At 46.9% G+C, this 27,176-nt stretch overlaps 2 long non-coding RNA genes across 2 annotated transcripts; one reads left to right on the top strand and one right to left on the bottom strand.

Moving 5' to 3' along the window:
* Positions 1 to 1,755: 1,755 nt before the first annotated feature.
* LOC138370644 (uncharacterized) lies at positions 1,756 to 23,005 on the top strand. Its single transcript, XR_011230188.1, has 4 exons — positions 1,756 to 2,372; positions 21,834 to 21,891; positions 22,233 to 22,294; positions 22,859 to 23,005. It is a non-coding gene; the product is annotated as an uncharacterized lncRNA (long non-coding RNA).
* On the bottom strand, positions 22,828 to 27,176 carry LOC138370643 (uncharacterized). Its single transcript, XR_011230187.1, has 3 exons — positions 26,907 to 27,176; positions 25,622 to 25,842; positions 22,828 to 22,932 (listed from the first exon to the last, which is right to left on the bottom strand). It is a non-coding gene; the product is annotated as an uncharacterized lncRNA (long non-coding RNA).

The raw sequence follows: 27,176 nt of genomic DNA, 5'->3' as shown, positions 1-27,176 counted from the left end.
GGGGTTAGGGTTAATCAGCCTGGTGTAACATCAGGCTGAATTAAATAATCAGCGGATTACTTGATCAGCCCTTAATGAATGCTGAATGATCACTGGTGTCCTTAATGAATGCTGAATGATCACTGGTGTAACATGATTAGTACAAATTAACACTACTTTATTCACCTATCACGTCCCACCAGGACAGTAACATTTACATTACAGCCGATACTCAAGATAGACAGTAGTATGAATTACATAGGCAAGAATTAGAGGTAGTCCTACTAGTCTCAGCGAGGACAACACTTGAACCATTTCCCCCTTTACCCAGCACACAATAATATTCTTCCCCTTGCAGGTTTATACACCATAAGCATAGCTCTACCCTACGCTGGAGTAGCAATACAATATAAATACATTAAGAATGGTGTCTCAAGTATAAATTAAGGAAATGAGGCACTTATCTGAATTCCATTTTGCCACAACCCGCCTGCCAGCGTCATTCAAAGAACTCCCGCTTCACCAACACAGCGCCTGCTTGACCCATCCTATAGTTGGGTCTGTTTCCAACTGGGGTTCGAATAATAACAAGGACAGTTGGGTAATTACCTAAGTGTAGTTACAGGATGAGAGCTACGCTCGTGGTGTCCCGTCTTCCCAGCACTCTTTGTCATATAAGTCAGTTATATGACAAAGAGTGCTGGGAAGACGGGACACCACGAGCGTAGCTCTCATCCTGTAACTACACTTAGGTAATTACCCAACTGTCCTTGTTGAAATTCGAACTCCAGTTGGAAACAGACCCAACTATAGGATGGGTTAACCCAAGTATCGCGCTTCCAAAAGGGTCGCCCAAGTTGGAAAAGACGAACGCTGAAAGAATATTGTTGAAAACATCTTGATAACTGATTAAACCAAAATTATTTATTAGTCAGAAGAAAGACAGAAACGCGATCTATATGTAAAACCTCTACCAGACAAATATTTTAAGTAAAACCGAAGATATTCGGTTTCACGCTCGAACGCTCATCCGCTCCTGACGACCCTGCTCCCCCTCCAACTTTATCAGCTGCTCCTTGAGCCCACAACATCCCTAACATGATGTAACAACCCCAGAAGGCAGCTAAGTACCCAGTGACCTAAATGTGACCGAAATATTCGACAAAACCTAACCTACTACCTCATCTCGACCTCATTAGTGTTGCTCCCTGGAGGAAGCTAACCTGACGTTTGCTGCTGCCATATCAACAAGTCTACCCCATCTGCTGTATACATCTCTGCTGCTACCATGCTAAACAATTCTAAGCTCGGCAAGGCCGTAAAGAATGATAGCACACCTATCAGGATGAACCCAACCAGCCAAGCTAGCAACAGGAATAATGCGGCTGTCTCCCCCTTAGGGGCTACCGGGGGGAGTACCGACCCTCCCTGCGTCAACAATAACAAACCTTCCCAGCTGATTGAAGCGTCGTCACTGACTCGAGCCTTACAACAGTTATGTAACCATATGGAGCAACTTAAACGAGCTGCCTCCCCATGTACTGACTTTAAGCGTCCCGCTGATAATCCATGGCTCAGATTATTGACTCAAATACATGATGACCAAAAGTCTATAATCCGAGAGCAGTCGGACCTGATAATGAAGCTTCAGAGTGATGCTTTGGCAATGCACAAGGCTAACCAAGATCTGTCTGCCAGAGTCGGCCACCTCGAACATGAATTAAGCTCTCTTCGGATCTCGGTTACTAACTTTAAACCAGCAGAAACCTCTAAGAAGCAAGAAGAGATGTTACAAAAGTTAGAGAACCACTTTAACTCCCTACAACAGCAACAAACTGCAACCCAAGACGAATCAGACCAACTTAAGCTCCTTGATTCTGTCATCATCTCATCACAGGATTTTCCCCATGAAACTGACAGAGAAGACTGTACTGCCATCGTGATCCAGGAATTGCGTACTAAGTTGAATTATTCAATCGAAGCAAGAGACATTAAGTCAGCTTATAGAGTGGGTACCAAATCATCTGGTGCAAACAACAGAAGGATACGCGTGAAGTTGGATAGCTGCTCCCGCAAGTCAGACCTTATCACTGCTGCAGTCGCTAGGAAAGCCAAGGTTTATGTGAACGAATGTCTTACCAGATTCAGACAAAATCTCTTATTTAAACTACGTGGAATTCGCAATAGATCCACTGCTATTAAACATTGTTTTGTGCGCGATGGTAAAATAATAGCTAGGAAGACTGACTCTGGAAAAACTTATGTCATAACCACTGAAGCACACCTCACTTCTTTCCTGGATGACTGTGGGATATCAGCTGAATAACCAGAACATAATTTGTAGTCTCACATACAACCAAAGTGTACTGAAGCTCTGCCTTTCCTTTCCAAAGGTGTTTATTTTTATTTTTATTTGTTTTTTTTTATTTTTTTGTTTTTTATTTTTTTTGTTTGTCATCTTTGCCTGTTTTATACTCTTAATTATTTGTTCTTAGTTAATCCCCTTGTCACTAAACCTAGGGCTTTTTATTACCCTGTTAATTAACCATTACTAAGCTAATTATCTTCAAGATCATTTTTTTATGATTATTATTTTTCTTATTATTTTTTATTTTACATTTATATTGTCAGTCTCTACTGATTTTTTGTGTTTTATTTTATGTAACTTCTGTGTCCTCCCTGGCTATCTATTGGATCTTTATTTTACTTCTAAATTGTTACTATTTTATTGTATCTGCTCTTATTCTTGTGTTTTGCTTTATCGTGTATCTTGTATCGTGATCCCTCTGCATCTCTATGCACACTGATATTGATCCTGATCAAAATCTTCTGTCTCATATCTATACCAACCAGCACATTGATCATCATTATTGTAAGTATTTCACAGCACACCAGGCTAAAAACAAACTCCAAAATAGCACCTATCTATCAGTTTATAACCAAAATGTTAGATCACTTGGTAAACATTTTGACGATTTAAATGCACTACTCACAGCACTAGGTACTAACCTATCGTTCATTATTTTAACAGAAACTTGGCTAAATAAAGACTATACCCAACTCTACAACTTAGCTGGTTATAAAGCCATTCATAACTGTAGGCCTAATAAAAAAGGTGGTGGCACAGCTATATATTACCGAGATACATTTATCTGCAACAGTGTTATTAGTGACAGAGATGACTACTGTGAATATACTTTTGCTCAGTTTACAATTAAATCCCTTAAATCCTCTTTGACTATTGGAGCCATCTATAGATTTCCCAATACTAACATAGCTTCTTTCTCAGACAACCTAAGGAATCTTATTATAAACAACAATCTCAACAAAAACCACATCATTCTGGGAGGAGACTTTAATATTGACCTGGGTCAACAAAACTGCTCTCAAGTTGACTATTTCCTTAACAGCATGAACTCCTGTATGCTAATCCCCACTATCACCAAACCTACCCGAGTCACTCAAACATCAGCCACTACCTTGGACCACATATGGACAAACATAACAGCTCCCCTTGTATCTGGTATAATCTACGACAGAACAACTGACCACTATCCTACCTTTCTCATAGCGAACATGGACATAACACCACCAAAAAGCAAGAAATTTTCATTTAGGCTACACAGTGAATCAGCTTTAGACAATCTTACAGAGGCACTTCACAATATTAACTGGGATTCTGAATTCAATAATACCCATGATATAAATTCATTAGCTAACCTCTTCCTCTCCAAAACTCTAAGCCTCTACAACCTTCATTGTCCCCTTCTTACAAAGCAAGTAACTGACAAAAGATTAAACAATCCATGGCTCACAAATGGCATTCTCAACTCAATCAACAAGAAACATGAATATGAAAAGAAAGTTAGGATTGGCCTAGTTTCAAAGGAAGTAGCTAAAAGGTACTCATCAATGCTTACCAGTATCATAAGAAAGGCAAAACTTGCATATTATGTGAATAGATTCAATGAAGCAAAAGGCAACATGAAAAACACTTGGAAAACTATCTCTAGTATCCTAGGAACTAAACAACACTCACATAATCAAATAAAACTCTACAAGGATGGGGATATACCGTCAACTGATTTAGAAATGGCAAATGAATTTAATAGTTTCTTTTCATCGGTTGGTGCTAATCTTGCCAGTAAAATCCCACAGACTCAGACACATATTAACACATATCTCTCAGGCAGCTATCCAAACTCTCTTCTCCTTTCACCAATCAGCCCGGCAGATGTTGTGTCCATCATACACTCTCTAAAAACCAAGGCAGGGAACACCAGTGAAATTCCGTCCATTGTGTACAAGAGAGCCTCCCATGCCCTTGCCCCACCCATAGCACTACTGTTCAACAAATCTATAGAGTGTCACACCTTCCCTGATATCCTCAAAAAAGCAAGAGTAACGCCAGTCCATAAAGGAGGCAATCCGGCGGACATAAACAATTATAGACCAATATCAAATCTACCCATTCTATCAAAAATATTTGAAAAAATTATTTACAAACAGCTCTATTCCTACCTCGTAAAATTCGACATACTCAGCCCCTGCCAGTTTGGCTTCCGGTCCCAAAAGAGTACCAATGATGCAATCATTAGTCTCCTTGACATTATCTACTCAGCCCTTGACAAAAATGAGTTTCCGATTGGACTCTTCATTGACCTAAGAAAAGCCTTTGATACTGTTAATCACAACTACCTCTTATTTAAACTCCAGCATTATGGAATCCGAGGCCTTGCCCTTGACTACATCCGATCCTATCTTAGTGACAGACACCAATATATAACCATCAATGATACAACTTCTTCCACTCTACCAATTACCGTTGGAGTGCCACAGGGCAGCATCTTAGGACCTCTTCTATTTCTTATATATATAAACGATCTGCCTAATGTCTCTAATATTCTCAAACCTATATTGTTTGCTGACGATACTACCCTTATCTACTCAAACCTCAACCCACATACACTAAATAATGTTGTGAATAATGAATTAAAAAAAGTCCACTTATGGATGTCAACGAACAAACTAACATTAAACATCGAAAAGACTTACTACATCTTATTTGGAAGCAAATCATCAAATGCAATTCAGCTACAGATAGACAACATTAACATCAGTAATAAAAATGATGGCAAGTTTCTTGGCCTATTCCTAGACAAGAGACTCAACTTCAGCACCCACATTCAACACATAACTAAGAAAGTCTCTAAGACAGTTGGTATACTCTCCAAAATCAGATATTATGTTCCTAACTCTGCTCTCCTCTCACTATATTATGCACTAATCTACCCCTATCTTAATTATGGTATCTGTGCATGGGGGTCTACCACTGCAAACCACCTTAAGCCCATCATCACACAGCAAAAATCTGCTATCAGAATAATAACTAACTCTGCTTTCAGACAACACTCAGCTCCCTTGTTTAAATCTCTAAACTTGCTAAATATTAACTCCCTCCACACATTCTCTTGTGTCAACTACATTTACAAAACCCTGTTCTTAAATGCAAACCATGATCTGAAACTCTCCCTGGACAGATGTAATAGGACCCATTATCACCACACCAGAAATAAATATCTCTTTGATATCCCCAGGGTCAAACTTAATCTGTGTAAACACTCTATGCAAATTAAGGGACCTAGTCTATGGAACTCACTCCCTAGTGAATTGAAAAACTGTAAAACTTTTGCCTTATTTAAAAGCAAAACCAAAAAGTACCTAACTTCATCTATTTAGTTTCCTACACTGAGCTTTAAATTTGCTCTGTACCTAGTGGTACCCAATCTCCTAATTTTTATGTAATATCAAACAACCTTATCATTGTGTTCATTGCTGTCTTCTTTTATGTGCTAGCCATATGCTGTATTGTGACTACCAATTTTTGTCAACTACCATTCAAGCTGTCATTGCAATCAATCTTATATTGTTTCTGCTGTATTGTGCCTACCAATTTGTTGTCAACTACCATTTTAAGCTGTCATTGCAATCAATCATAGCTACCTATGTGCTTTAATATACTGTACCTATAATTTTCTCTCATCTTTTTTTTTTTCATTCCATGTAATCTGTTATCATTTTTTTGTCTATAAATTTTGCAAGTATTTACCTCCTTAAAATTTTCTTAGATTAAGGACCTGCCCGAAACGCTGCGCGTGCTAGTGGCTTTACAAGACTGTAATTACCATAATTGTATCCTCACATTCCTTATGTACATTCTTGTATATGCATAAATAAATAAATAAATAAATAAATAAATATTTGTAGTTGTATAAAAGTGGCAGTTTTCATCGCTCGTCAAACTCGAAAACCGCAGCATTCATCTCAGAACCATGCCTATTTCACGCATTTTTTCTATTTTTGGCTATTTTCGCCGCTAGCGGCCAAAAATAGGGCGATTTTCGCTGCTAACGGCCAAAAATCGTGCAAATTTCGCCGCTAGCGGCCAAAAATCGTGCGAATTTCGCCGCTAGCGGCCAAAAATCGCGCGATATTCGCCGCTAGCGGCCAGAAATTATGCGATTTTTGCAGCTGGCGGGCAAAAATAGCGCGATTTTCGCCGCTACCGGCCAAAAAAAAAACCGCGCGATTTTCGCCGCTAGCGGCCAAAAACATGCGATTTTCGCAGCTGGCGGGCAAAAATCGCGATTTTCGCCGCTACCGGCCAAAAATAGCGCGATTTTCGCCGCTAGCGGCCAAAAACATGCGATTTTCGCAGCTGGCGGGCAAAAATCGCGATTTTCGCCGCTACCGGTCAAAAATAGCGCGATTTTCGCCTCTAGCGGCCAAAAACTATGCGATTTTCGCAGCTGGCGTGCAAAAATCGCGATTTTCGCCGCTACCGGCCAAAAATAGCGCTATTTTCGCCGCTTGCGGCCAAAAACCGTGCGGTTTTCGCCGCTAGCGGCCAAAAATCGGGTGATTTTTGCCGCTAACGGCCGAAAACCGCGCTATTTTCGACGCTAGCGGCCAGAAACCATGCGATTTTTGCAGCTGGCGGGCAAAAATCGCGCGAATTTCGCCGCTACCTGCCAAAAATCGACCGATTTTCGCCGCTAGCGGCCAAAAAAGGGGCTATCTTCGCCGCTAGAGGCCAAAAAAGGGGCTATTTTCGCCGCTAGCGGCCAAAAATGGGGCGATTTTCGCCGCTACCGGCCAAAAACCGCACCATTTTCGCCGCTAGCGGCCAAAAACATGCGATTTTCGCAGTTGGCGGGTCAAAATCGCGATTTTCGCCGCTACCGGCCAAATATAGCGCGATTTTCGCCTCTAGCGACCAAAAACCATGCGATTTTCGCAGCTGGCGAGCAAAAATCGCGATTTTCGCCGCTATCGGCCAAAAATAGCGCGATTTTAGCCGCTTGCGGCCAAAAACCGTGCGATTTTCGCCGCTAGCGGCCAAAAATCGGGCGATTTTTGCCGCTAAAGGCCAAAAACCGCGCTATTTTCGACGCTAGCGGCCAGAAACCATGCGATTTTTGCAGCTGGCGGGCAAAAATCGCGTGATTTTCGCAGCTACTTGCCAAAAATTGACCGATTTTCACCGCTAGCAGCCAATAAAGGGGCTATTTTCGCCACTAGCGGCCAAAAATAGGGCGATTTTCGCTGCTAACGGCCAAAAATCGTGCAAATTTCGCCGCTAGCGGCCAAAAATCGTGCGAATTTCGCCGCTAGCGGCCAAAAATCGCGCGATATTCGCCGCTAGCGGCCAGAAATTATGCGATTTTTGCAGCTGGTGGGCAAAAATAGCGCGATTTTCGCCGCTACCGGCCAAAAACCGCGCGATTTTCGCCGCTAGCGGCCAAAAACATGCGATTTTCGCAGCTGGCGAGCAAAAATCGCGATTTTTGCCGCTACCGGCCAAAAATAGCGCGATTTTCGCCGCTAGCGGCCAAAAACATGCGATTTTCGCAGCTGGCGGGCAAAAATCGCGATTTTCGCCGTTACCGGCCAAAAATAGCGCGATTTTCGCCTCTAGCGGCCAAAAACTATGCGATTTTCGCAGCTAGCGTGCAAAAATCGCGATTTTCGCCGCTACCGGCCAAAAATAGCGCTATTTTCGCCGCTTGCGGCCAAAAACCGTGCGGTTTTCGCCGCTAGCGGCCAAAAATCGGGTGATTTTTGCCGCTAACGGCCGAAAACCGCGCTATTTTCGACGCTAGCGGCCAGAAACCATGCGATTTTTGCAGCTGGCGGGCAAAAATCGCGCGAATTTCGCCGCTACCTGCCAAAAATCGACCGATTTTCGCCGCTAGCGGCCAAAAAAGGGGCTATCTTCGCCGCTAGAGGCCAAAAAATGGGCTATTTTCGCCGCTAGCGGCCAAAAATGGGGCGATTCTCGCCGCTAGCGGCCAAAAATCGTGCGATTTTCGCCGCTAGCGGCCAGAAACTTTGCGATTTTTGCAGTTGGCGGGCAAAAATAGCGCGTTTTTTTGCCGCTACCGGCCAAAAACCACACCATTTTCGCCGCTAGCGGCCAATAAAGGGGCTGTTTTCGCCGCTAGCGGCCAAAAATGGGGCGATTTTCGCCGCTAGCGGGCAAAAATCGTGCAAATTTCTCCGCTAGCGGCCAAAAATAGCGCGATTTTCGCCGCTAGCGGCCAGAAATAATGCGATTTTTGCAACTGGCGGGCAAAAATAGCGCGATTTTCGCCGCTACCGGCCAAAAACCACGCGATTTTCGCCGCTAGCGGCCAAAAACATGCGATTTTCGCAGCTGGCGGGCAAAAATCGCGATTTTCGCCGCTACCGGCTAAAAATAGCGCGATTTTCGCCGCTACCGGCCAAAAATAGCGCGATTTTCGCCACTAGCGGCCAAAAACCGTGCGATTTTCGCCGCTAGCGGCCAAAAATCGGGCGGTTTTTGCGGCTAACGGCCGAAAACCGCGCTATTTTCGACGCTAGCGGCCAGAAACCATGCGATTTTTGCAGCTGGCGGGCAAAAATCGCGCGAATTTCGCCGCTACCTGCCAAAAATCAATCGATTTTCGCCGCTACCTGCCAAAAATCAATCGATTTTCGCCGCTAGCGGCCAAAAAAACGGGCAATTTTCGCCGCTAGCGGCCAAAAATGGGGCGATTTTCGCCGCTAGCGGCCAAAAATCGTGCAAATTTCGACGCTAGCGGCCAAAAATTGTGCGAATTTCGCCGCTAGCGGCCAAAAATCGCGCGATTTTCGCCGCTAGCGGCCAAAAATCGTGCGAATTTCGCCGCTACCTGCCAAAAATCGACCGATTTTCGCCGCTAGCGGCCAAAAAAGGGCCTATTTTCGCCGCTAGCGGCCAAAAAACGGGCAATTTTCGCCGCTAGCGGCCAAAAATCGTGCAAATTTCGACGCTAGCGGCCAAAAATCGTGCGAATTTCGCCGCTAGCGGCCAAAAATCGCGCGATTTTCGCCGCTAGCGGCCAAAAATCGTGCGAATTTCGCCGCTACCTGCCAAAAATCGACCGATTTTCGCCGCTAGCGGCCAAAAAAGGGCCTATTTTCGCCGCTAGCGGCCAAAAAAACGGGCAATTTTCGCCGCTAGCGGCCAAAAATCGTGCAAATTTCGACGCTAGCGGCCACAAATCGTGCGAATTTCGCCGCTAGCGGCCAAAAATCGCGCGATTTTCGCCGCTAGCGGCCAAAAATCGTGCGAATTTCGCCGCTACCTGCCAAAAATCGACCGATTTTCGCCGCTAGCGGCCAAAAAAGGGCCTATTTTCGCCGCTAGCGGCCAAAAAACGGGCAATTTTCGCCGCTAGCGGCCAAAAATGGGGCGATTTTCGCCGCTAGCGGCCAAAAATCGTGCAAATTTCGACGCTAGCGGCCAAAAATCGCGCGATTTTCGCCGCTAGCGGCCAGAAACTATGCAATTTTTGAAGCTAGTGGCCAAAAATAGCGCGATTTTCGCCGCTACCGGCCAAAAACCGCGCGATTTTCGCCGCTAGCGGCCAAAAACATGCGATTTTCGCCGCTAGCGGCCAAAAAAGGGCCTATTTTCGCCGCTAGTGGCCAAAAAACGGGCAATTTTCGCCGCTAGCGGCCAAAAATGGGGCGATTTTCGCCGCTAGCGGCCAAAAATCGTGCAAATTTCGACGCTAGCGGCCAAAAATCGTGCGAATTTCGCCGCTAGCGGCCAAAAATCGCGCGATTTTCGCCGCTAGCGGCCAGAAACTATGCGATTTTTGCAGCTGGTGGGCAAAAATAGCGCGATTTTCGCCGCTACCGGCCAAAAACCGCGCGATTTTCGCCGCTAGCGGCCAAAAACATGCGATTTTCGCAGCTGGCGGGCAAAAATCGCGATTTTCGCCGCTACCGGCCAAAAATAGCGCGATTTTCGCCGCTTGCGGACAAAAACCGTGCGGTTTTCGCCGCTAGCGGCCAAAAATCGAGCGATTTTTGCCGCTAACGGCCGAAAACCGCGCTATTTTCGACGCTAGCGGCCAGAAACCATGCGATTTTTGCAGCTGACGGGCAAAAATCGCGCGAATTTCGCCGCTACCTGCCAAAAATCGACCGATTTTTGCCGCTAGCGGCCTAAAAAAGGGCTATTTTCGCCGCTAGCGGCCAAAAAAAGGGCTATTTTCGCCGTTAGTGGCCAAAAATGGGGCGATTTTCGCCGCTAGCGGCCAAAAATCGTGCGATTTTCGCCGCTAGCGGCCAGAAACTTTGCGATTTTTGCAGCTGGCGGGCAAAAATAGCGCGATTTTCGCCGCTACCGGCCAAAAACCGCACCATTTTTGCCGCTAGCGGCCAAAAACATGCGATTTTCGCAGCTGGCGGGTCAAAATCGCGATTTTAGCCGCTACCGGCCAAATATAGCGCGATTTTCGCCTCTAGCGACCAAAAACCATGCGATTTTCGCAGCTGGCGAGCAAAATTCGCGATTTTCGCCGCTACCGGCCAAAAATAGCGCGATTTTAGCCGCTTGCGGCCAAAAATCGCGCGATTTTCGCCGCTAGCGGCCAAAAATCGTGCGAATTTCGCCCCTACCTGCCAAAAATCGACCGATTTTCGCCGCTAGCGGCCAAAAAAGGGCCTATTTTCGCCGCCAGCGGCCAAAAAACGGGCAATTTTCGCCGCTAGCGGCCAAAAATCGTGCAAATTTCGACGCTAGCGGCCAAAAATCGTGCGAATTTCGCCGCTAGCGGCCAAAAATCGCGCGATTTTCGCCGCTAGCGGCCAAAAATCGTGCGAATTTCGCCGCTACCTGCCAAAAATCGACCGATTTTCGCCGCTAGCGGCCAAAAAAGGGCCTATTTTCGCCGCTAGCGGCCAAAAAACGGGCAATTTTCGCCGCTAGCGGCCAAAAATCGTGCAAATTTCGACGCTAGCGGCCAAAAATCGTGCGAATTTCGCCGCTAGCGGTCAAAAATCGCGCGATTTTCGCCGCTAGCGGCCAAAAATCGTGCGAATTTCGCCGCTACCTGCCAAAAATCGACCGATTTTCGCCGCTAGCGGCCAAAAAAGGGCCTATTTTCGCCGCTAGTGGCCAAAAAACGGGCAATTTTCGCCGCTAACGGCCAAAAATGGGGCGATTTTCGCCGCTAGCGGCCAAAAATCGTGCAAATTTCGACGCTAGCGGCCAAAAATCGTGCGAATTTCGCCGCTAGCGGCCAAAAATCGCGCGATTTTCGCCGCTAGCGGCCAGAAACTATGCGATTTTTGCAGCTGGTGGGCAAAAATAGCGCGATTTTCGCCGCTACCGGCCAAAAACCGCGCGATTTTCGCCGCTAGCGGCCAAAAACATGCGATTTTCGCAGCTGGCGGGCAAAAATCGCGATTTTCGCCGCTACCGGCCAAAAATAGCGCGATTTTCGCCGCTTGCGGACAAAAACCGTGCGGTTTTCGCCGCTAGCGGCCAAAAATCGGGCGATTTTTGCCGCTAACGGCCGAAAACCGCGCTATTTTCGACGCTAGCGGCCAGAAACCATGCGATTTTTGCAGCTGACGGGCAAAAATCGCGCGAATTTCGCCGCTACCTGCCAAAAATCGACCGATTTTTGCCGCTAGCGGCCAAAAAAGGGGCTATTTTCGCCGCTAGCGGCCAAAAAAAGGGCTATTTTCGCCGCTAGTGGCCAAAAATGGGGCGATTTTCGCCGCTAGCGGCCAAAAATCGTGCGATTTTCGCCGCTAGCGGCCAGAAACTTTGCGATTTTTGCAGCTGGCGGGCAAAAATAGCGCGATTTTCGCCGCTACCGGCCAAAAACCGCACCATTTTCGCCGCTAGCGGCCAAAAACATGCGATTTTCGCAGCTGGCGGGTCAAAATCGCGATTTTAGCCGCTACCGGCCAAATATAGCGCGATTTTCGCCTCTAACGACCAAAAACCATGCGATTTTCGCAGCTGGCGAGCAAAAATCGCGATTTTCGCCGCTACCGGCCAAAAATAGCGCGATTTTAGCCGCTTGCGGCCAAAAATCGCGCGATTTTCGCCGCAAGCGGCTAAAAATCGTGCGAATTTCGCCGCTACCTCCCAAAAATCGACCGATTTTCGCCGCTAGCGGCCAAAAAAGGGCCTATTTTCGCCGCTAGCGGCCAAAAAACGGGCAATTTTCGCCGCTAGCGGCCAAAAATCGTGCAAATTTCGACGCTAGCGGCCAAAAATCGTGCGAATTTCGCCGCTAGCGGCCAAAAATCGACCGATTTTCGCCGCTAGCGGGCAAAAATCGTGCGAATTTCGCCGCTACCTGCCAAAAATCGACCGATTTTCGCCGCTAGCGGCCAAAAAAGGGCCTATTTTCGCCGCTAGCGGCCAAAAAACGGGCAATTTTCGCCGCTAGCGGCCAAAAATGGGGCGATTTTCGCCGCTAGCGGCCAAAAATCGTGCAAATTTCGACGCTTGCGGCCAAAAATCGCGCGATTTTCGCCGCTAGCGGCCAGAAACTATGCAATTTTTGCAGCTAGTGGGCAAAAATAGCGCGATTTTCGCCGCTACCGGCCAAAAATAGCACGATTTTCGCCTCTAGCGGCCAAAAACTATGCGATTTTCGCAGCTAGCGTGCAAAAATCGCGATTTTCGCCGCTACCGGCCAAAAATAGCGCTATTTTCGCCGCTTGCGGCCAAAAACCGTGCGGTTTTCGCCGCTAGCGGCCAAAAATCGGGTGATTTTTGCCGCTAACGGCCGAAAACCGCGCTATTTTCGACGCTAGCGGCCAGAAACCATGCGATTTTTGCAGCTGGCGGGCAAAAATCGCGCGAATTTCGCCGCTACCTGCCAAAAATCGACCGATTTTCGCCGCTAGCGGCCAAAAAAGGGGCTATCTTCGCCGCTAGAGGCCAAAAAAGGGGCTATTTTCGCCGCTAGCGGCCAAAAATGGGGCGATTCTCGCCGCTAGCGGCCAAAAATCGTGCGATTTTCGCCGCTAGCGGCCAGAAACTTTGCGATTTTTGCAGTTGGCGGGCAAAAATAGCGCGTTTTTTGCCGCTACCGGCCAAAAACCACACCATTTTCGCCGCTAGCGGCCAATAAAGGGGCTGTTTTCGCCGCTAGCGGCCAAAAATGGGGCGATTTTCGCCGCTAGCGGGCAAAAATCGTGCAAATTTCTCCGCTAGCGGCCAAAAATCGCGCGATTTTCGCCGCTAGCGGCCAGAAATAATGCGATTTTTGCAACTGGCGGGCAAAAATAGCGCGATTTTCGCCGCTACCGGCCAAAAACCACGCGATTTTCGCCGCTAGCGGCCAAAAACATGCGATTTTCGCAGCTGGCGGGCAAAAATCGCGATTTTCGCCGCTACCGGCTAAAAATAGCGCGATTTTCGCCGCTACCGGCCAAAAATAGCGCGATTTTCGCCACTAGCGGCCAAAAACCGTGCGATTTTCGCCGCTAGCGGCCAAAAATCGGGCGGTTTTTGCGGCTAACGGCCGAAAACCGCGCTATTTTCGACGCTAGCGGCCAGAAACCATGCGATTTTTGCAGCTGGCGGGCAAAAATCGCGCGAATTTCGCCGCTACCTGCCAAAAATCAATCGATTTTCGCCGCTACCTGCCAAAAATCAATCGATTTTCGCCGCTAGCGGCCAAAAAACGGGCAATTTTCGCCGCTAGCGGCCAAAAATGGGGCGATTTTCGCCGCTAGCGGCCAAAAATCGTGCAAATTTCGACGCTAGCGGCCAAAAATTGTGCGAATTTCGCCGCTAGCGGCCAAAAATCGCGCGATTTTCGCCGCTAGCGGCCAAAAATCGTGCGAATTTCGCCGCTACCTGCCAAAAATCGACCGATTTTCGCCGCTAGCGGCCAAAAAAGGGCCTATTTTCGCCGCTAGCGGCCAAAAAACGGGCAATTTTCGCCGCTAGCGGCCAAAAATCGTGCAAATTTCGACGCTAGCGGCCAAAAATCGTGCGAATTTCGCCGCTAGCGGCCAAAAATCGCGCGATTTTCGCCGCTAGCGGCCAAAAATCGTGCGAATTTCGCCGCTACCTGCCAAAAATCGACCGATTTTCGCCGCTAGCGGCCAAAAAAGGGCCTATTTTCGCCGCTAGCGGCCAAAAAACGGGCAATTTTCGCCGCTAGCGGCCAAAAATCGTGCAAATTTCGACGCTAGCGGCCACAAATCGTGCGAATTTCGCCGCTAGCGGCCAAAAATCGCGCGATTTTCGCCGCTAGCGGCCAAAAATCGTGCGAATTTCGCCGCTACCTGCCAAAAATCGCCCGATTTTCGCCGCTACCGGCCAAAAAAGGGCCTATTTTCGCCGCTAGCGGCCAAAAAACGGGCAATTTTCGCCGCTAGCGGCCAAAAATGGGGCGATTTTCGCCGCTAGCGGCCAAAAATCGTGCAAATTTCGACGCTTGCGGCCAAAAATCGCGCGATTTTCGCCGCTAGCGGCCAGAAACTATGCAATTTTTGAAGCTAGTGGCCAAAAATAGCGCGATTTTCGCCGCTACCGGCCAAAAACCGCGCGATTTTCGCCGCTAGCGGCCAAAAACATGCGATTTTCGCCGCTAGCGTCCAAAAAAGGGCCTATTTTCGCCGCTAGTGGCCAAAAAACGGGCAATTTTCGCCGCTAGCGGCCAAAAATGGGGCGATTTTCGCCGCTAGCGGCCAAAAATCGTGCAAATTTCGACGCTAGCGGCCAAAAATCGTGCGAATTTCGCCGCTAGCGGCCAAAAATCGCGCGATTTTCGCCGCTAGCGGCCAGAAACTATGCGATTTTTGCAGCTGGTGGGCAAAAATAGCGCGATTTTCGCCGCTACCGGCCAAAAACTGCGCGATTTTCGCCGCTAGCGGCCAAAAACATGCGATTTTCGCAGCTGGCGGGCAAAAATCGCGATTTTCGCCGCTACCGGCCAAAAATAGCGCGATTTTCGCCGCTTGCGGACAAAAACCGTGCGGTTTTCGCCGCTAGCGGCCAAAAATCGAGCGATTTTTGCCGCTAACGGCCGAAAACCGCGCTATTTTCGACGCTAGCGGCCAGAAACCATGCGATTTTTGCAGCTGACGGGCAAAAATCGCGCGAATTTCGCCGCTACCTGCCAAAAATCGACCGATTTTTGCCGCTAGCGGCCAAAAAAAGGGCTATTTTCGCCGCTAGTGGCCAAAAATGGGGCGATTTTCGCCGCTAGCGGCCAAAAATCGTGCGATTTTCGCCGCTAGCGGCCAGAAACTTTGCGATTTTTGCAGCTGGCGGGCAAAAATAGCGCGATTTTCGCCGCTACCGGCCAAAAATCGACCGATTTTTGCCGCTAGCGGCCAAAAAAGGGGCTATTTTCGCCGCTAGCGGCCAAAAAAAGGGCTATTTTCGCCGCTAGTGGCCAAAAATGGGGCGATTTTCGCCGCTAGCGGCCAAAAATCGTGCGATTTTCGCCGCTAGCGGCCAGAAACTTTGCGATTTTTGCAGCTGGCGGGCAAAAATAGCGCGATTTTCGCCGCTACCGGCCATAAACCGCACTATTTTCGCCGCTAGCGGCCAAAAACATGCGATTTTCGCAGCTGGCGGGTCAAAATCGCGATTTTAGCCGCTACCGGCCAAATATAGCTCGATTTTCGCCTCTAGCGACCAAAAACCATGCGATTTTCGCAGCTGGCGAGCAAAAATCGCGATTTTCGCCGCTACCGGCCAAAAATAGCGCGATTTTAGCCGCTTGCGGCCAAAAACCGTGCGATTTTCGCCGCTAGCGGCCAAAAATCGGGCGATTTTTGCCGCTAAAGGCCAAAAACCGCGCTATTTTCGACGCTAGCGGCCAGAAAACCATGCGATTTTTGCAGCTGGCGGGCAAAAATTGCGTGATTTTCGCAGCTACTTGTCAAAAATTGACCGATTTTCGCCGCTAGCGGCCAATAAAGGGGCTATTTTCGCCGCTAGCGGCCAAAAACATGCGATTTTCGCAGCTGGCGGGCAAAAATCGCGATTTTCGCCGCTACCGGCCAAAAATAGCGCGATTTTCGCCGCTTGCGGACAAAAACCGTGCGGTTTTCGCCGCTAGCGGCCAAAAATCGGGCGATTTTTGCCGCTAACGGCCGAAAACCGCGCTATTTTCGACGCTAGCGGCCAGAAACCATGCGATTTTTGCAGCTGGCGGGCAAAAATTGCGTGATTTTCGCAGCTACTTGTCAAAAATTGACCGATTTTCGCCGCTAGCGGCCAATAAAGGGGCTATTTTCGCCGCTAGCGGCCAAAAATAGGGCGATTTTCGCTGCTAACGGCCAAAAATCGTGCAAATTTCGCCGCTAGCGGCCAAAAATCGTGCGAATTTCGCCGCTAGCGGCCAAAAATCGCGCGATATTCGCCGCTAGCGGCCAGAAATTATGCGATTTTTGCAGCTGGCGGGCAAAAATAGCGCGATTTTCGCCGCTACCGGCCAACAACCGCGCGATTTTCGCCTCTAGCGGCCAAAAACATGCGATTTTCGCAGCTGGCGGGCAAAAATCGCGATTTTCGCCGCTACCGGCCAAAAATAGCGCGATTTTCGCCGCTAGCGGCCAAAAACCGTGCGATTTTCGCCGCTAGCGTCCAAAAATCGGGCGGTTTTTGCGGCTAACAGCAAAAAACCGCGCTATTTTCGACGCTAGCGGCCAGAAACCATGCGATTTTTGCAGCTGGCGGGCAATAATCGCGCGAATTTCGCCGCTACCTGCCAAAAATCGACCGATTTTCGCCGCTAGCGGCCAAAAAACGGGCAATTTTCGCCGCTAGCGGCAAAAAATGGGGCGATTTTCGCCGCTAGCGGCCAAAAATCGTGCAAATTTCGACGCTAGCGGCCAAAAATCGTGCGAATTTCGCCCCTAGCGGCCAAAAATCGCGCGATTTTCCCCGCTAGCGGCCAAAAATCGTGCGAATTTCGCCGCTACCTGCCAAAAATCGACCGATTTTCGCCGCTTGCGGCCAAAAAAGGGCCTATTTTCGCCGCTAGCGGCCAAAAAAGGGGCTATTTTCGCCGCTAGCGGCCAAAAATGGGGCAGTTTTTGCCGCTACCGGCCAAAAACCGCGCCATTTTCGCCTCTACCGACCAAAAACCATGCGATTTTCGCAGCTGGCGAGCAAAAATCGCGATTTTCGCCGCTACCGGCCAAAAATAGCGCTATTTTCGCCGCTAGCGGCCAAAAAACGGGCAATTTTCGCCGCTAGCGGAAAAAAATGGGGCGATTTTCGCCGCTAGCGGCCAAAAATCGTGCAAATATCGCCGCTAGCGGCCAAAATTCGTGCGAATTTCGCCGCTAGCGGCCAAAAATCGCGCGATATTCGCCGCTAGCGGGCAAAAATAGCGCGATTTTCGCCGCTACCGGCCAAAAACCGCGCGATTTTCGCCGCTAGCGGCCAAAACATGCGATTTTCGCAGCTGGCGGGCAAAAATCGCGATTTTCGCAGCTACCGGCCAAAAATAGCGCGATTTTCGCTGCTTGCGGCCAAAAACCGTGCGGTTTTCGCCGCTAGCGGCCAAAAATCGGGTGATTTTTGCCGCTAACGGCCGAAAACCGTGCTATTTTCGACGCTAGCGGCCAGAAAACATGCGATTTTTGCAGCTGGCGGGCAAAAATCGCGCGAATTTCGCCGCTACCTGCCAAAAATCGACCGATTTTCGCCGCTAGCGGCCAAAAAAGGGGCTATTTTCGCCGCTAGAGGCCAAAAAAGGGGCTATTTTCGCCGCTAGCGGCCAAAAATGGGGCGATTTTCGCCGCTAGCGGCCAAAAATCGGGCGATTTTTGCCGATTTTGCCGGCCAAAAACCGCACCATTTTCGCCGCTAGCGGCCAAAAACATGCGATTTTCGCAGCTGGCGGGTAAAAATCGCGATTTTCGCCGCTACCAGCCAAAAATAGCGCGATTTTCGCCGCTACCGGCCAAAAATAGCAGGGCGATTTTTGCCGCTAACGGCCGAAAACCGCGCTATTTTCGACGCTAGCGGCCAGAAACCATGCGATTTTTCCAGCTGGCGGGCAAAAATCGCGCGAATTTCGCTTCTACCTGCCAAAAATCGACCAATTTTCGCCGCTAGCGGCCAAAAAAGGGGCTATTTTCGCCGCTAGCAGCCAAAAAAAGGGGCTATATTCGCCGCTAGCGGCCAAAAATGGGGCGATTCTCGCCGCTAGCGGACAAAAATCGTGCGATTTTCGCCGCTAGCGGCCAGAAACGTTGCGATTTTTGCAGCTGGCGGGCAAAAATAGCGCGATTTTCGCCGCTACCGGCCAAAAACCGCACCATTTTCGCCGCTAGCGGCCAAAAACATGCGATTTTCGCAGCTGGCGGGTAAAAATCGCGATTTTCGCCGCTACCAGCCAAAAATAGCGCGATTTTCGCCGCTACCGGCCAAAAATAGCCCGATTTTCGCCGCTAGCGGCCAAAAACCGTGCGATTTTCACCGCTAATGGCCAAAAATCGGGCGGTTTTTGCGGCTAACGGCCGAAAACTGCGCTAATTTCGACGCTAGCGGCCAGAAACCATGCGATTTTTGCAGCTGGCGGGCAAAAGTCGCGCGAATTTCGCCGCTACCTGATAAAAATCGACCGATTTTCGCCGCTAGCGGCCAAAAAAAGGGGCTATTTTCGCCGCTAGCGGCCAAAAATGGGGCGATTTTCGCGGCTAGCGGCCAAAAATCGTGCAAATTTCGACGCTAGCGGCCAAAAATCGTGCGAATTTCGCCGCTAGCGGCCAAAAATCGCGCGATTTTCGCCGCTAGCGGCCAAAAACTATGCGATTTTTGCAGCTGGCGGGCAAAAATAGCGCGATTTTCGCCGCTACCGGCCAAAAATAGCGCGATTTTCGCCGCTCTCGGCCAAAAACCGCGCGATTTTCGCCGCTAGCGGCCAAAAACGGTGCGATTTTCGCCGCTAGCGGCCAAAAATCGTGCGATTTTGGCCGCTAAAGGCCAAAAACCGCGCTATTTTCGACGCTAGCGGCCAGAAACCATGCGATTTTTGCAGCTGGCGGGCAAAAATCGCGCGAATTTCGCCGCTACCTGCCAAAAATCGACCGATTTTCGCCGCTAGCGGCCAAAAAAGGGCCTATTTTCGCCGCTAGCGGCTAAAAATGGGGCGATTTTCGCCGCTAGCGGCCAAAAATCGTGCAAATTTCGACGCTAGCGGCCAAAAATCGTGCGAATTTCGCCGCTAGCGGCCAAAAATCGCGCGATTTTCGCCGCTAGCGGCCAGAAACTATGCGATTTTTGCAGCTGGTGGGCAAAAATAGCGCGATTTTCGCCGCTACCGGCCAAAAACCGCGCGATTTTCGCCGCTACCGGGCAAAAACCGCGCGATTTTCGCCGCTAGCGGCCAAAAAAATGCGATTTTCGCAGCTGGCGGGCAAAAATCGCGATTTTCGCCGCTACCGGCCAAAAATAGCGCGATTTTCGCCTCTAGCGGCCAAAAACCATGCGATTTTCGCAGCTGGCGTGCAAAAACCGCGATTTTCGCCGCTACCGGCCAAAAACCGCGCGATTTTCGCCGCTAGCGGCCAAAAACGGTGCGATTTTCGCCGCTAGCGGCCAAAAATCGGGCGGTTTTTGCGGCTAACGACCGAAAACTGCGCTATTTTCGACGCTAGCGGCCAGAAACCATGCGATTTTTGCAGCTGGCAGGCAAAAATAGCGCAATTTTCGCCGCTTGCGGCCAAAAACCGTGCGATTTTCGACGCTAGCGGCTAAAAATCAGGCGGTTTTTGCCGCTGGCGGGCAAAAAATCGCGCGAATTTCGCCGCTACCTGCCAAAAATCGACCGATTTTTGCCGCTAGCGGCCAAAAAAAGGGCTATTTTCGCCGCTAGCGGCCAAAAAAGGGGCTATTTTCGCCGCTAGCAGCCAAAAATGGGGCGATTTTCGCCGCTAGCGGCCAAAAATGGGGCGATTTTCGCGGCTAGCGGCCAAAAATCGTGCAAATTTCGACGCTAGCGGCCAAAAATCGTGCGAATTTCGCCGCTAGCGGCCAAAAATCGCGCGATTTTCGCCGCTATCGGCCAGAAACTATGCAATTTTTGCAGCAGGCGGGCAAAAATTGCGCGATTTTCGCCGCTAGCGGCCAAAAACATGCGATTTTCGCCGCTACCGGCCAAAAATAGCGCACTTTTTGCCTCTAGCGGCCAAAAACCATGCGATTTTCGCAGGTGGCGTGCAAAAATCGCGATTTTCGCCGCTACCGGCCAAAAATAGCGCGATTTTCGCCGCTTGCGGCCAAAAACCGTGAGGTTTTCGCCGCTAGCGGCCAAAAATCGGGCGATTTTTGCCGCTAACGGCCGAAAACCGCGCTATTTTCAACGCTAGCGGCCAGAAACCATGCGATTTTTGCAGCTGGCGGGCAAAAATCGCGCGAATTTCGCCGCTACGTGCCAAAAATCGACCGATTTTCGCCGCTAGCGGCCAAAAAACGGGCTATTTTCGCCGCTAGCGGCCAAAAATGGGGCTATTTTCGCCGCTAGCGGCGAAAAATCGTGCAAACTTCGATGCTAGCGGCCAAAAATCGTGCGAATTTCGCCGCTAGCGGCCAAAAATCGCGCGATTTTCGCCGCTAGCGGCCAGAAACTATGCGATTTTTGCAGCTGGCGGGCAAAAATAGCGCGATTTTCGCCGCTACCGGCCAAAAACCGCGCGATTTTCGCCTCTAGCGGCCAAAAACCATGCGATTCCGCAGCTGGCGGGCAAAAATCGCGATTTTCGCCGCTACCGGCCAAAAATAGCGCGATTTTCGCCGCTCTCGGCCAAAAATAGCGCGATTTTCGCCGCTAGCGGCCAACATCGGGCGATTTTTGCCGCTAACCGCGATATTTTCGAAGCTAGCGGCCAGAAACCATGCGATTTTTGCAGCTGGCGGGCAAAAATCGCCGCTACCCGACATATAGCCATATTTTGGAGCAAAGTTCTGGCTCTCTGCACTTATTTGCAGTTTGCAATTCCGACTTTTTATACCGAAAATAGGCCAATTACCGAGAGCGGCAGTGGGTCACATTTTGCCCAACCCCCCTGCAGTTCTCAAAATATCCCAAACATACCGAATTCGATACCTGAGCCATATTTTGGAGCCAAATTCTAGCTCTCTGCACCTATTCGCAGTTTGAAATTCCGATTTTTTATACCGAAAATAGGCCAATTACTGAAAGCGGCGGTGGGTCACTATTTGCCCAAACCCCCCTGCAGTTTTCAAAATATCCCAAACATCCCAATTTCGATACCCGAGCCATATTTTAGAGCAAAATTCTGGCTCTCTGCACCTATTCGCAGTTTGAAATTCCGACTTTTTATACCAAAAATAGGCCAATTACTGAACGAGGCGGTGGGTCACATTTTGCCCAAATCCCCCTGCAGTATAACACTGTTAAGGGTAATCATGAGTCAAATAATGTTAATGGCAGGAAAAGTTTTGTTCTAAGTGATGGTATTTTTCCCTTGAAAGTAAAAAAAAATATTAAATGTTTACTTTAGCTTGGTTTTAAATTTATATAGTTTTCCAGAATGTGGTTTGGAAATTCCAGAAGTCGCTGTCAGAGTTAATTGCTTAAACAGAATCAGGTGAGTTGTAGTAAAGGTTAATCTGAATAGATTTGCATAAAAAGTAAAAAAATAGTAATAACTTAAACAATATAGCATTGGCTAAAGATTAATGTAAATTGCCATTGAAGTGCAGTTGTGGATAGTTTCTCAAATGACATTTACTGAAACTTGGCAAATTGATGCCATATATATTTATATTGCTAAATTAGATCTTTACTACTGCTACTAGAATATGTAGGAAAGGTAAATTCCTTAAAGAAATTTTTTCCATCTGAATTTGTAAAGTACTGAATGCTAATTTGAAAAGTAAAGCAAGATTGGTTTTGAATATGAAATTAATTTGTTGAAATATTTTTCAGGTGAAAGTGATTATGATGCATGGACTGGCTGGGAGTGAAGCTCCTTTACTCTGCAAAAGGAGGCGAGTTTGAATTTGATGTTTTAGCTATATCAATGACCTAATCTTAATTCTCTTATCTAGTCCATTTATAGGTGTGTAACCATGTCCTACTGTTACAACCCACAGGGGATGATGCAGTTTGTACTGATCCTACCCCATTTCATAAAAGGGGACCAGGCAGTCCTGCAGATTTCCCTGGCTTGGCTTTTTCAGAGCTTTGCTCTACTACCCATCTAATAGATGGACTAGATTTGCATAGGTTTAGGGACCCTTAACAATGGTTACATTGTTAATTCTCACAGGGCTTGTTTGCTGAATGGGTGGATGCATCTAAAACTTTAGTGCCTGGCATGCATTGTACAGTGCTTTCAGTAAAGCATATGTACAATGTGTTGAGGGCACTAAAGTGGTGGATGTAATGCACCCATTCAGGGAACAAGCTCTGCACTAAAATCAGAGGAAGGGATAGGCCTTGCTGAGACAATCTTAAAAGATTGGCTGTTAGGATTTTTTGGGCTTATTATTGTTAGGTATTGGTGATAATAAAAGTAGTGTCCCTGTTTAATGTTTATTTTTCTTTTACAGGTGATTGTCTCTGGAGTTGTCTTGGCCTTTTGGATCTTCTGTTCATCTAGGAGCATCTGTCCCACAACCTGAAACTAATAAATATTAGATGTATTATAAATACTACAGTATATGTAAAACTTATTTAATAAAACAATTTTAATGAAACTACTTTATATACCTTATCCTGAAATTATGCTGGAAATTGTTTACTACTATTGATGCAATGTTTAAACATCTGAAATTTTTTTTACTTTGAAAATAAATACTTGGTAAAATTTACACCTATTTGTAACTTGTTACATAGGTGCATGCAAAATGCATTGAAAATATGTAAAAGTGGACTACCTATTCAATTTACATAAACTAACAAATATTGCAAATTAGTCTGAAATATTAAAGTGGAAGAAACTTTAGTCAATATTTGTTTTCATATTTGAAAGAAAATTTAAAGCTATGCAACACCTAAGCTTTGTACAAATTATGATTAAATTAACTAAAGATCATTTGTAAATTTACAAAACATTAGAAAAGTGACACTGAAGCATCTATACAACATGGTTTTCAAAGTCTTTGGTAACTTAAATTTAATCAAAGCTCTTAAATGATTTGTCTGCCAAACTTCAGATACTCTGATGGTTTTAATCTAGGTAAAATATTTCATTGTTTGAAAGGGCAAAACAGATTACTGTCAATTAGTTTGACCTAACATCTGCAAGGTCCTGAAGGAATGGAATTTTTGTAAAACTTTGCTAAAAACAAACCCTGCCTAATGAACCTGCTCATTTTTTTTAGAAATGGTAATTGCAACATTACCAAAGGCCATTGTTTTAATAGCCAAAGTACCAAATGAAAGACCAAGAAGCAACAAACAGGTACATGGTAGAAAGGACAAGAATGGTTACGAGGACCCTTTCATTTGTTAAAGAAATGACTGGGGAAAAATGCTGTCGTACCACAAGGGGTCTTAACCCTTGTCATATACATCACTGACATTAATCTAAATATTACCAACCACAAAAATTGTTGATAACATGTTATAAAAAAATAAAGAATATAATATTGAGGCCTTAATGCAGATCTCTAACTACAAATAGTAACAAGACTGGCAATTTCTTAATATAAAACTGAAAAAAATCCAAGACCTTGCACGTGAGCCAGAACAATCCATATCACAACTACCACATTAAAATGAAACAATGAAGGTAAGGTAATTACCAAAAGAAGGCACCAAACCGGGAAGGCCATGTAGCACCATCAAAGTGCTAAATAATCAGAGGGCGCTAAATATCACAAAGAATGCCAATATGAGAACAAAAACGCATAAGGCGAAAGATATCAAGTATCCGATTCACCTAGAATTCTATCGAGGGACAAGTGACTGCGAGGGACGGTCGGAAAGCAAGACACACGCTCGTCCTGGAAGTCGAGACATTCAACAAGGATATGCACAACTGTAAGAGGGACAACGCAATTCGGACAATAAGGAGCAGGGCGGCGCTCCATTAAGTGACCGTGGGTTAAGCGGGTATGACCAACCCACAGCCGTGCCCCACCGCCGGTTACGGTGGTAGGAGGAAGGCCACGGGGACAATAAGTTTGAGAGTACGCAGCTTGTTACCAACCACAGAGGACCAACAACCCTGCCAACGGGGAAGAATGAATAACAGGATAAAAGTCGGAATAAGGAATACCTTTACGGGAGATGGGACAAGAACGGATAGCTTCCTTAGCGGCAGCATCCGCACGCTCATTGAAACACCAATATGGCTGGGAACCCAACAAAACTACCGATTTAAATTTACTAGAAATAAGAAACAGCCAATGTTGAATCTCAATGACCACCGGATGGACAAGATTAAAGGACCCTAGAGCCATGAGGGCACTAGGAGAATCAACTACAACCACAAAGGAGGAATGAGAATGAGAAAGCAAGAGACGAAGAGCATAAAGAATAGCATAAAGTTCTGCCGTAAAGACGCTAGCCTCCGAAGGGAGGCGACACATGTAAGTACGGTCAGGAAAAACAACATAGCCCACACCATCCGCAGACTTAGACCCATCAGGGAAGATGGAAATAGAGTGGGAGTGCGAAGAAAAGTGCTCAAGGAAGAGGCTTTTCAGAATTGTAGGAGGGGTAAAGGCTTTAGTAATACAAGTCAAGGACGTAGAAAACTTGGGAAGGGGGACTAGCTCTCCACGGAGGTAATGAAGGAACAATACGAGGAGAAACATTAGAAATATGAACAGAAAGAGAATCCTGTAAGCGAGATAACTGGACAGAAAGTGGGAGATAATGAAGAGGAACAGGAACCACAGGAGGAGGAGAAGTCAATGCACGACAGAAGCGAGAGGAAGGATGTTGGAAGGACCGCGCAAGATAGCGAAGACAGTAGCGATCACGGCAGTCCTGAAGAGAGAGAAAGCCAGTGTCAACATACAAACTAAGGGCGGGAGTCGAACGAAAGCCACCAGAGCCAAGACGCAACCCAGTATGGGTTGCGTCTTTGCTCTGTATCATTAAATCAGTAGTATCATTAGATCAGTCAGTATCATTAGATTAAAGCTTATTTAAAAAACATTTAATGTTACTAAACAAGCTTGTCTACAGCATTTCTTTTTTAATTAACTATGTAAGGGGGAGATTCTGAATAGCAAGTGCCAATAGGCACTGCCACTGGCTTATGGCAAAAGATTCTGTAGCAATAGAACTATAAGCCACACTTCCTCCCAACTGTTCAGTGTCAAAAGGGAGAGGGGGTGTCCATTTACTGTACCACTTACATTTTAGTGTGGGCTTCATCCACTATTCTGATGTTAGCTGGAACATTTGTGCCAGCTGCTGGTTTGAAAGGGAGGCATACCATGTGCCAATTCAGGAAGCTTTCCACGTTCCTCACTGCATATCAGCTCGGGACCTCACTACCATGTTAGGAGGCAGTTGAAGACTAACCAATCAACATCCCAGGCTGGAGAGCAGTGCCAGCTCGGGGAGAATTTACCACCTGCAAAAAATTTAATACTCTTAACAATCTACACCATCTATCTCATCTTTACCTAGCCCCCAAACCTTACATTTGTCAGCATTAAACTGCATCTGGTAGTCAACCATTTCAAAACTATATAGGGCATCGGTATTTTTTATTTGCCAATTCTGCAACTATTGCAGTCTAAACCATAATCTTGCGAATAATCGAGGTCCAAGGAGAGCTTTTAGGCACTACTTACACTTCTCCCAACTTAACCCCATTTATACTAATTTCCTTTGGTATAGCCATGACCTAATCAACTTCAGTCAGCATTCCCAATGATCCGAGCCCCTATCAATTTTGCGCCACTATCAAAATCTCTGCTGAAGTCAAGGTACACAAAATCACAAACCTTATCACCATTTCCTCAACTATGCAACCTAATCCATGAACATTTAGTAATAAAACTATGCGATTCATGTATCTAGTCATGTTTCTCAAAAAGAGTAGAGAAATGGCACTTTCAATGTTCGATTCTAGTAACTTTCCTCACAATAGACTAAGCTAATTGGTCACTAACTTAAGCGTTAAAGTCAACTCAAACTTTTCCTTTAAAACTTGCTATATTAGGAACTTTCCACGACCGGCCTTTACCCGACATAATTAAATAGGGTAAAAACGGTATATTAAATGCAGTAAAACTACGGTAAATTCAATATGATAAACTTGCATTCTTTAAGCATGGGCTGCATAGTAAGTGAACTAAACTAAATGTTAAGCACCCTGGCAAACCACTTCGTTCTATTCAATTTATTTAATCACTTTGTCCGGCTAGAATTTTTAGATTAGATTAAAGGAACACCCTCCCTGGTAACGGAGGAACTAGTTAACCAACTACAAATATTTAGGTAAAATACTTTCATAAAACCCGTCTACTTCCCCCACCAGTAGACTTGTTCAGCTAAAGGCATAATGTAATGTTCCACTTTAGTAAATAAAGACTTAAAAAAACACTACCCCATCTGTGTAGTTACCGGTTACCCGACATTCTACGCTTAAAATAACCCATCTATTCCCCATAATTGTTCGATATAACTTACCTCTCACCCGCTGGTCGAGTACACAGCAGTATATATCCTCCTCCATCACTCACCGCGTGGATACTATTTCACTCTGGCCGCAAATTGCCTCAAATCACCTACGTTGTCCATAAACATATATAGAAGAGCAACTGACCGTAACACCCGTATAGCGATCATCACATAACGTGGGAACATTAGTAGTACTGCTGTCAAAACATAGATGGCGCCAGGACAAACGGTAATTCCTATGGACTCGCCTAGTTATGCGTAGGAAATTGAGCTTCAGCT

Source organism: Procambarus clarkii, chromosome 32 (assembly GCF_040958095.1).
Source record: "Procambarus clarkii isolate CNS0578487 chromosome 32, FALCON_Pclarkii_2.0, whole genome shotgun sequence".
Lineage (NCBI taxonomy): Eukaryota > Metazoa > Arthropoda > Malacostraca > Decapoda > Cambaridae > Procambarus > Procambarus clarkii.
The sequence above is the reverse complement of the archived record's forward strand: the minus strand, read 5'-3'. Positions and strand labels throughout refer to the sequence as shown.